Source organism: Sapajus apella, unplaced genomic scaffold (assembly GCF_009761245.1).
Source record: "Sapajus apella isolate SASKATOON/1434 unplaced genomic scaffold, GSC_monkey_1.0 scaffold34, whole genome shotgun sequence".
Classification (NCBI taxonomy): Eukaryota; Metazoa; Chordata; class Mammalia; order Primates; family Cebidae; genus Sapajus; species Sapajus apella.
This window is the reverse complement of record NW_022436974.1, coordinates 23649941-23661560: the sequence shown is the minus strand read 5'-3', so window position 1 is coordinate 23661560 and position 11620 is coordinate 23649941.

Sequence of the window (11620 nt, the reverse complement as noted above, 5' to 3'; positions counted from 1 at the left end):
TCTTTGAGAAAACTTCTGTTCCAAACTGGGTTTGGAAGTTGTGATAGAAATTGGACTGGGTCCAGGATCGAAATTGATCCAGTTATTAACTGGCTTGGATCCAGTTAGAGCCCTCTTACATCTGACTAGGCCAGAAAGAAACTGGTAGTACATGGTGATATTTTAGGGGTTATAAAATTTGGCTTTTGAAAATTCACAGGGATTTTTGCGTTCCTACCTTATATTTCTTTTTTTGTTGTTGTTTTGTTTTGTTTTTTTGAGTCAGAGTCTTGCTGTGTCGCCCAGGCTGGAGTGCAATGGTGCCATCTTGGCTTACTGCAACCTCTGCCTCCCAGGTTCAAGTGATTCTCCTGCCTCAGCCTCCTGAGTAGCTGAGATTACAGGCACCCACTACCACACCTGGCTACTCTCTGTATTTTTTAATAGAAACAGGGTTTCACCATGTTGGCCGGGCTGGTCTCGAACTCCTGACCTCATGATCCACCCACCTCAGCCTCCCAAAACACTGGGATTACAGGCGTGAGCCATTGTGCCCAGCCCCTCCCTTTTATTTCATTTTTCCTGCTTGCTTAGGTAGGAAAAAAATCATTGACTAAGTTGATCAATGGAAACTGAGAGCAAAGCCAGTAGCTTAGGTAAAAATGGGATCCTTAATTTCTGGAGGACTGAGTCTCTTCCAGCTTATGCATGGATAAGTGTTAGGCCTGGGAAGCAGTGAAACCTTATAGAAATGGCAAAATCTTCCTAAACATAACTTACAGTGGAATGTTTTAAATGAACAACAATGCACTCAAGTGCATTCGAAAATGAGGGCTCCCAAATTAGTCTCATCTAGTGATGCCTATTAATATGTAGAAGCTTCTAAAAATGTTTAAAGGTGACAGGGTCCATCAAGGGGCAAGTTTGAGTCTTGCCAGTTTGATATTGGGTGCTAAGTGGAGTGGCTAATGTCAATGTTTTGTCACATGTTATTTTGCTCTTGCCATAGTGGAAAAGATAATTTCCCTTTGTGTTGCAACTTCGTCCCCAGGGCTATAGTGCAGTGAGCCAGGTTATTAGAACAGCTCATGAGAAGGGAACCCAGAAGCCTGACATGACAGGAAAAGTGAAAGGATTTCTTACCAATCAGACTCTCTCTCTGTGCAAACCAGTTGAATGAATGATAACAATCACTGTTTATATCGTTTGTAAAGTTTTTCTTTTTTTTTTTTTTTGAGACGGAGTTTCGCTCTTGTTACCCAGGCTGGAGTGCAATGGCGCGATCTCGGCTCACCGCAACCTCCGCCTCCTGGGTTCAGGCAATTCTCCTGCCTCAGCCTCCTGAGTAGCTGGGATTACAGGCACACGCCACCATGCCCAGCTAATTTTTTGTATTTTTAGTAGAGACAGGGTTTCACCATGTTGACCAGGATGGTCTCGATTTCTTGACCTCGTGATCCACCCACCTCGGCCTCCCAAAGTGCTGGGATTACAGGCTTGAGCCACCGTGCCCGGCCTCTGTAAAGTTTTTCTTAATGCAACAAAGGATTCTAAGGCTATTCTTAAGCTGTAGCAAATCTGGTGGGCTTTGTGTGTCTTTTTGTATGGGTCTGTCATAAAGAGAAGTACCTTAGGATAGAATAAAGGCTTAGGACACCATAAGCCTGCTGTTCAAGCCAGCCTAGCAAACTAGTCAGTTCCAAATTTTGCTGCAAGTCTCTGAAGAAAAAAACAAAAACAAAACAAAACAGAAAAACTGGATGAGGTCTCCATCTTGTTTATGTCCTTAGGAGCTTGACCTTGTAATCATATTGCAGTACTTTATCTTGATCTCCACCTTCCAGGAAACAGGAATTTTGGGGTTCATGTCACTGTTAGCTCTAAAAATCTTCTTCAGTAGTTAAAAGCATTTGAAGCTCAAAATTACCCTAGATTCCCTGGAAAAGCAACAGAAACTACTCGTTGCTGTAGCTGAGCAGCTAAGGTTTTGTTATTTTACAATGGTGGCCTGAGTTCAATTCCTGGTTTAGGGCATGGGTACTTTCTGGGTGATATTTGTGTGACTTTTTTTGTTTCTTTTTTCTTTTCTTTTCTTTTTTTTTTTTTTTTTTTTTTTTGAGACAGAATCTCGCTCTGTCACCCAGGCTAGAGTGCAGTGACATAATCTCGGTTTACTGTAATTTCCACCTCCTGGATTCAAGTGATTCTCCTGCTGCAGCCTCCTGAGTAGCTAGAATTACAGGTGCCCACCACCATGTCTGGCTAATTTTTTTTTTTTTTTGTATTTTTAGCAGAGGCGGGGTTTCACCATGTTGGCCAGACTGGTCTTGAACTCCTAACCTTGTGATCTGCCCGCCTTTGCCTCCCAAAGTGTTGGGATTACAGGCGTGAACCCTCGCACCGTCTGTGTGACCTTTATCATTTGTTAATTATCTTCCCCTCCATGAACAACTTCTGGGTTCCCTTCTTGAATTTTCCTTTTTCTAAACACCTGGGAGGTTACCTTTGGTAAACTTCAAAAGCCAGAAATATTGGCCACTTGGCATGGCTAAAGTCAAGTAATAAGAGATTTAAAAGGATTTTAAAAAGAGCACTATGGTGGCCGGGTGCAATGGCTCACGTCTGTAATCCCAGCACTTTGGGAGGCTGAAGTGCGCGGATCACAAGGTCAAGAAATCAAGACCAACCTGGCCAACATGGTGAAACCCTGTCTCTACTAAAAATATAAAAATTACCCGGGCATGGTGGCACATACCTCTAATCCCAGCTACTCGGGAGGCTGAGGCAGGAGAATTGCTTGAACCTGGGAGGTGGAGGTTGCAGTGAGCCTAAATAGTGCCAGTGCACTCCAGCCTGGTGGCAGAGTGAGACTTCATCTCAAAACAAAAACAAAAACAAGAGCACTATGGTTAAAAGTCAGTTTAATTAAAAGTGGATATCTGCCAGGAGCAGTGGCTCATGGCTATAATCTCAGCACTTTGGGAGGCTGAGGCAGGAGGATCACATGAGCCCAGAAGTTCAAGACCAGCCTGGGCAACATTGTGAAACCTGTCTCTACTAAAAATACAAAAATTAGGCACGGTGGTGCAGGCCTGTGGTCCCAGCTATTCGGGAGATTGAGGCAAGAGAATCGCTTGAACCTGGGAGGCAAAGGCTGCAGTGAACTGAGACTGCACCACTGCACTCCAGCCTGGGTGACGGAGTGAGACTCCATCTCAAAAAAGAAATGGATATCCAAGCAATAGGTATATTTGAAAGGCCTTCATGTTTTTTTCATCTCGGATCTTGTTTTTCTGGGAAAAAAAGTTTTTTCTTCTCAGTCAACTGAATTATTTTTCTACATTTTGTCTTGCCACTCAGTGTACACATGAGAGGCTCTAAGATAGCTTCTAATAGGCTGAGACTCCTTGGGAAAAACAGAGGAGGTGCCACAGAACCTTTTTTGGGAAAAATCTCTTGTTTTCTTCATGGAACCCCAGGAATTAAAAGTAGATAGATCCTTCTCAAAATCTAAGGCTCTGTTCTCTTTTCTTTCCTTTCCTTTCCTTTTTCTTCCTCCCTCCCTCCTTCCCTTCCTTCCTTTCTTTTTTTTTTTTTAGAGTCCAGTGGTGCAATCTCAACTCACTGCAACCTGCACCTCCTGGGTTCACAATTCTGCCTCAGCCTCCCAAGCACCTGGAACTACAGATATGTGCCACCACACTCAGCTAATTTTTGTGTTTTTAGTAGAGATAGGGTTTCACCATACCTCCAGGCTGGTCTTGAACTCCTGACCTCAAGTGATCTGCCCACCTTGGCTTCCCAAAGTGCTGGGATTACAGGCATGAGCCACCATGCCAGCCAGCAATCAGGTTTTTTTGTTTTGTTTTGTTTTGTTTTGTTTTTGAGATGGAGTTTCGCTCTTTGCACAGGCTGGGGTGCAATGGCACGATGTCAGCTCACTGCAACCTCTACCTCCCCGGGGTTCAAGTGATTCTTCTGCCTCAGCCTCCTGCGTAGCTAGGTTTTCAGGTGCCTGCCACTACGCACAGCTAATTTTTTGTATTTTTAGTAGAGATGGGGTTTCACTATGCTGGCCAGGCTGGTCTCAAACTCCTGATCTCAAGTGTTCCACCTGCCTCAGCCTCCCAAAGTGCCGGGATTACAGGCATGAGCCACTGCACCTGGCCTGAATCAATTTTTAAGGATAATTTGGTGGGTATGGGGTGCCAGTGAGTCGGGAACACTGATTGGTCAAGTCAGAAATGAAATCATAGGGAGTCAGCGCTGTCTTCTTGTGCTGAGTCAGCTCCTGGGTGGAAGCCACAAGATCAGATGAGCCAGTTTATTGATCTGGGTGGTGCCAGCTGATCCATCAAGTGCAGGGTCTACAAAATATCTCAAGCACTGATCTTAGGCCTTACAATAGTGATGTTATCCCCAGGTGCAATTTGGAGAGGGTCAGAATCAATCTTTTAGCTAATTTGTTAGTCCTACAAAGGCAGGCTAGTTCCCAGACAAGAAGGGGGTTTGTTTTAGAAAAGGGCTGTTATTGTCTTTGTTCTAAACTATGGACTATAAACTGAATCCCTCCCAAAGTTAGTTTGGCTTATGCTCAGGAATGAATAATGACAGCTTGGAGTTAGAAGCAAGATGGAGTTGGTTAGGTCAGATCTCTTTCACTGTCTCAGTTATGATTTTGCAGTGGCAGTTTCAATCTCAGCCTCCTGAGTAGCTGGGACTACAGGTGTGCACCACTATGCCTAGCAGATTTTAAAAAATTATTTTTGTGGCGATGAAGTCTCCCTGTGTTGCTCAGGCTGGTCTCAAACACCTTGCCTCCCAAAATTCTGGGATTACAGATGTGAGTCACCATGCCTGGCTCCTTTGTAAAAGAACACTTTCTCACCCATCATCTAACACAAATAGCATGATTTTGATTATATGCTGAGTCCTATGTGTCCTCCTGTCCGTCCTAAGAGTTGTCTCGATGACCCTGACACAGTACGTGTCCAAAATGAAATTCACCAGAATGACCCTGACTCAATGACATGGTTTACACATTGTTTGGGAAAAGGAAAGATGAAGGGGAATGGGGTATGAAGAACCTTTGGTTCCTGGGTGGCTATGGAATCATCCATGGTATAAAAAAGCAGCTGAAGTTCTGTTGTGAGGGGCAAAAGTTACCTATAGAATTTTAAAATGATAGCTCCAACTCCAGGAGATTTGGCTTACTGGAACCCCTGGCTGCTTTTGGCTCTTCAGGCTAACACAGGGTAGGGGAGGGATGCAGTCTAGATGATACCTTTCATATTTGTTCTGTCTTCCAGGTGGAAAAAAGAACCTTTCTTCCCAGCAGGGGGAAAAAAAGATAACATCCAGTGTCCAGGGCTACAGTAAAATTTTAGACAAACCAAAGGGAGAAGAACCCCCCTTCAGCCTAACTGCTACTACTGATGCAGCAGACCTTCCGTGCCCACTCCTTATATTCCAGCCAGAATCTTCTCTGGCAACTCAAATGTTAACCCTATAAATGCTGAATTTACTGCTGAGGTTTGAGTAAATTTGTAATGAGAGAAAAAAATGAGGAATTTCAAAAAATGGTTTCATATTTTGTGGCTGTTATGTCTGGATGTGTAAACATGTATGTTATAAGCTTGTAATTTCATAAATGCTAGAGGAACCATTCCAGTCATGGAAAGCTGCAAAAACGACATGTTAATGATCACCTGTGAAAAGAAGGAAATGAAAATAAAAATGAAAGAAGAAAAAAAGAAAACATGTTAGTGAAATGACTTAATGAGCTCATTTTGTCGGCAAAACCTTGCTTTTTGTGGGCACTTTAGTATATAAGCTGATTGAGTACTGGAAACAGAACAATTCCCCATAACTGATTACTTATACTATGAATTTTGTTTATTGGAGCTTCAGGAAAAAGGGATACATATGAAAAGACAGACAATCTCTAGAGAGAGATACACTTTTGGAGTTTTCAAAAGCAGTTTTTATTTTGGTAATAAGCTTTTGTGAAATCGGTTGTCTGACTCTTAAGTGACAGATGATTTTCCGGCCTGATGTGCGATTTTTAAGTGGGTCATTTTAGACTATAATAAGACAAAAAGGGTCAGTAGAGTCCTGCTTGTCACTTAGACTTGCAGCACGGTTTTCTGGTCCTGAGGCATATTGACTTTGCTGGTGCTGAATAAAGCTATTGGCTTTTGTGTTACCTGATTTCACAGACCCTAATTGCCTACAACTGACACTACATTAAAACTAGATACTGTCTGTTATGGGCCTGTTTGAGTCTCAACGTGAGCTGTGCTGAACTGAAAGCAGACATATGCTCAAAAACAGCTTTTCTACTCATGGACCATTGCAGATTTAGAATAGTCCTTTGTGGGACCATGAACTGAAAACATCAGGGATGCTGGCTGGTCCTCCTGGGTCACTTGCAGATACCTACAAGAAAGTGTTTATTCTCCAATGAGAGTGGGTGAAACTGAATTACTCATCATCTCTATATTTTGGATACAGAGACTGATTACATTCCTAATGTGTGATTCCTACCAAAAGCTGCAGCTTAAGGGAGGGCACATCAAAAACAGTGTGATCCCTCTGACAGATCAGACTCAACCGTTTCTCGGGAATGCCTCACTAATGTTCACTTGTGCTTGAATTTCCTGATTATTTATAGCTTGCAACAACGGATTGATGATACCCTAACTCAACTTCTCTCATCTTTCTCTTGGTACATAAACCTAAGTGCAACTTGATTGTAAAATACCACTGTCTTCAGAAAGGCAAGGCTTTTCTAGGATGCTCACTGGATAAATAATCAGGATTAAAGGGCTGAGAAATTGCATAAGCCCATTTTGAAAATGCATGAAAATTCAGGATGTTGTCCTGACCAATTTCTGAACATGATGTGTCTTTCTGATTGTTTTAATATATTTTTCTGTGAAAATTCTTTTTCTTTTATTTTTTCCATTTATTATTATTTTTTGTTTTGTTTGTGTGTGTGTGTGTGTGTTTCCATTTATTATTTTTGTCTTTCTTTTTATTCTTATTCTTGGTTTTATTGTTTTCTTTAATTAGGTGTTAGGTAACTGTTCTATAATATCTGTGAAAATTCTTTTGTCTTTCTTATATACAACTCTTCCAAACAAAAGGTCTGGGTAAGAGTATGGGATAAAAAATATAGGATATTGATCACTGACTGAATGGAACACACTGATTTTGTAATCATGGAGGAAAACAGAGCCCCAGCACCTGGGGAGACCTGGTTAGGGGCAAGGGCAAGAAGGGAATTAATGTTCTTGTTTTTCAAAGCTGTTTCTGGAAGCTTTCCCTCTTACTGAACAAAAACTTTTCATGCTGCCTTTCCAAGCTGCTTTGACCACCTTTTATTCAAATTGACTTCTAAGCCTATGATCCCAGCAGATAGAGCTGACTTTATGACAGCAAGGGTGGTTCCTGCTCCTCAGCTTTCCAGGCAGAACGCTCATGAGACTGATTAGTTGATGTCAAGGACAAGCAAAACTGTTTGGAACTATGGCAGTACCTGTGAAGTCAAGAACTGAGCTGAACTATTTTATTTTATTTTATTTATCTCATTCCATCCAGACTGGAGTGCAGTGGCTCTATCATGGCTCACTGTAGCCTTGACCTCCTGGGCTCAAGCGATCCTCCCACCTCAGCCTCCCAAGTAGCTGGGACTACAGGTGCACACCAGCATGCCCAATTAACTTTTGTATGTTTTGTAGAGATCAGGTTTTGCCATGTTGTCCAGGCTGCTCAAACTTATGGGCTCAAGCAGTCCATCTGCCTCCGCCTCCCAAAGTGCTGAGATTACAGGTGTGAGCCACCGTGCCCAACCTGAGCTGAATTATTTGACTAGAGTAGGAACCCTAGGGTTAGAGGCCCCTTGGTGGGAGGCCATATTGGGCACCCTGTTAAACCTGTACTGCCTGACTAATGCATATTCTGTTTACAGTGCCTTAATTATTGTAAACTCTTTTACAATAAGTTATCTTTTGCTCTAAAGACACCTTAGGTAAGGGCCAAGAGGTTGGATTGTGCAGAAAAAGAATAGTATAGCAAGCCTGAGAATACTTACCCTTAGAAAGACCTGCTTACAAGCTTAGCCCTTCACTAGTGCCTGGGAACCTTGATTTTGAGAGGATTCCTACTACTCTGGCTGTAAGAGGGGCTCACTGTGCATGTGTTTGTGCAAACAACATGGCTTATACTGAACACCTGCTTTCCTTCTGGGGGTCTGAAACTTTGGTATGTGCTAGGTAAAATGGTGTTTGTGTGACTGGCTCCCAATAAAAACTTGACACAAGCCTCTAGTGAGATGCACAGGTGTTGTCATAATTGAGTCTTGTGTGACTCCACTGAGAGAGGACCCTTGGAAGCATGTACTTAATTACCTCCTGACTGCCCATGGGCCACATCCCTTTGCTGATTTTGTTTTGTATCTTTTCACCATAATAAAAGACAGCTGTCAGTCCTCCTGATGAATCATTGATCCTGGCAAGATCTGGAAGATTCCCAACACAATAACCAAGTGGGATTTATTCCATTAATGGAAGGTTGATTGAACATATGAAAAGTAATGTAATACACCATATTACTAAAGGGAGAAGCCATATGACTATCTCAATGGATACAAAAAAAGCATTGGACAAAATCCAACTCCCTTTCATGACAAAAAAAGACTTGCAAACTACAAAAAATTAGGAGAGGAAGGTAACTTCCTTAACCAGATAAAAGACATCTATGAAAACCCTCAGCTAACTTCATACTTAATTGTGAAATACTGAATGCTTTCACCTAGGATCATGAACAATAGAAAGCTGTCCATTTTCACTGTTTGTTCATTGTACGGGAGGTTCTAGCCAGGCAATTAGGCAAGAAAAAGAAATAAAAGGAATCCATCTATCTCTAGTCACAGATGATATTATCTTGTATCTAGGAAATCTTAAGGAATCCATACCAGAAAAATTCTTAGAACTAACTAAAGTTCAGCAAGGTTACAGGTTACAAAATCAATATACAAACTCAGGTATATTTTTTCTTATTACACTTGTAGTAAAATACACATAACATAAAATTTACAGTCTTAACCATTTTCAGGTATACAGTTCAGTTGTATTAAATACAATTTAAATTGTTTTGCAACCATTACCACCCTCTATCTGCAAAGCTATTTTCATCTTACTAAACTGAAAATCTATACCCATTAAACAAAAACACTTCATTACCCTCCTGCCCAAGCCCCAGGCAACCACCATTCTACTTCTGTCTGTATGAATTTAATGTTTCTATGTACCTCATATAAGTAGTATTTGTCTTTTGGTGACTGGCTTACTTCATTTAGCATAATGTCCTCAAGGTTCATCCAAATTATAACTTGTCAGAATTTTTTTCCTTTTTAAAGCAGAATAATATTCCACTGTATGTTTAAACCACATTTTAATTGTATTTGTCTGTTGATGGATACCTGGGTTGCTTCCAACTTTGGTTACTGTGAATAGTGCTTCTGTGAACATGGGCGTACACATATCCCTTTGAGGCTGGGCGCGGTGTCTCACGGCTGTAATCTCAGCACTTTGGGAGGCTGAGGTGAGTGGATCACTTGAGGTCAGGAGTTCAAGTCCAGCCTGGCCAACATGGTGAAACACCATCTCTACTGAAAATACAAAAATTAGCCGAGTGTGGTGGCACACACTTGTAATCCCAGCTACTCGGTAAGCTGAGGCAGAAGAATTGCTTGAACCCTGGAGATGGAGGTTGGAGTTAGCCAAGATTGTGCCATTGCACTATAGCCTGAGCAACAGAGTGAGACCCTGTCTCAAAAAACAAACAAATAAAAAACACACACCCCCACACACAAAACCAAAAAAACAGATATCCCTTTGAAAGTTTGCTTTCAGTTCGTTTCGATATATGCCGAGAAGAAAAATTGCTGGATCATAAGGTAATTCTGTTTAAACATTTTTGAGGAACTGCTATACATCTGTATTGTTTTCCACAGTAGCTGTGCCATTTTACATTCCTGCCAACTATGCTCAGGGCTTCCAGTTTTGGCATGTCCTCACCAACCCTTATGACGATGATGATAATTTTTTGATAGCAGTCAATACACAAGTCTTTCATCTCCTTAGTTATGTTTATTCCTAAGTAAAAAACCAATTGTATTTATTTTCTGCTTAGCTTTTTTTTCTAGAGATGGGGTCTTGCTAGCCTAGGCTGGCCTTGAACTCCTGGGTTCAAGCAATCCTCCTGTCTCAGCCCTCTGAGTAGCTGGGACTACAGTTGTATTTCTGTACACTAGCAATGAATAATGCAAAAATGAAATTTGGCTGAGCACAATGGCTCACATCTCTAATCCCAGCACTTTGGGAGGCTGAAGTGTGTGGATCATTTGAGGTCAGGAGTTCAAGACCAGCCTGGCCAACATGGTGAAACTCCATCTCTATTAAAAATACAAAAATTAGCTGGGCGTGGTGGCACACACCTGTAATCCCAGCTATTCAGGAAGCTGAGGCATGAGAATCTCTAGAACTTGGGAGGCGGAGGTTGCAGTCAGCCAAGTCTGTGCTGCTACACCACAGCCTGGGTGAAAGAGGGAAACTATTTCTGAAAAAAAAAAAAAGCAATCCATATCAAAATTACAACTGCCTTTTTTCACAGAAATTGACAAATAGAACCTAAAATTCACATGGAAATTTAAGGAACCCAGAATAGTCAAATCAGTCTTGAATTTAAAAAAGAGCCAAATTGAAGGACTTACATTTCCAGATTTCGTATCTTAGTAAGAAGTGACAGTGATCAAAACTGTGTAGTAGTAGCATAAGGACAGCTGTAGAGGTCAATGGAACCAAACTGAGAATCCAGAAGTAAACCCATACATTTCGAGTCAATAGATTTTTGACAAGGATGTCAAGATAATTAAATGAAGGAAAAAATAGTATCTTTTCTTTTTTCTGATTTTGAGACAAGGTCTCACTCTGTTGCCCAGGCTGGAGTGCAGTGGTGCAATCTCAGCTCACGGCAACCTTCGCCTCCCGGGTTCAAGCAATTCTCCCACCTTAGCCTCCTGAGTAGCTGGGACTATAGGTGCATGCCACCACACCCAGCTAATTTTTTGTTTGTTTATTTGTTTTGTTTTTTTGTAGCGGCATCAATTAGCCAAGTTGCCCAGTCTGGTCTTGAACTCCTGCGCTCAATCAGTCTGCCCACCTTGGTCTCCTAAAATGTTGGGATTACAGGCATGAGTCACTGCACCTGGCCAAGAATAGTATTTTCAACAAATGGTTCTAAGACAACTGTTTAATCACATGCAAAAGAATGAATTTGGATCCCTCTTATCAAATACAAAAATAACTCAGAAGGCATCTAAGGCCTAAACTTGAGTTAAACCAATCAGGCCAGGCATGGTGGCTCACGCCTGCAGTCTCTGCTACTTGGAGGTTGTTGGCACGAGAATTGCTTGAACCTGGGTGGCAGAGATTGCAGGGAGCCAGATCACATCACTGCACTCCAGCCTGGGTGACAGAACAAGGCACTGTCTCAAAAAAAAAAAAAAAAGAAAATGCTAAACCTATAAAACTCTTAGAAGAAAACATAAAATGTAAATCTTCAAGATATTGGCTTA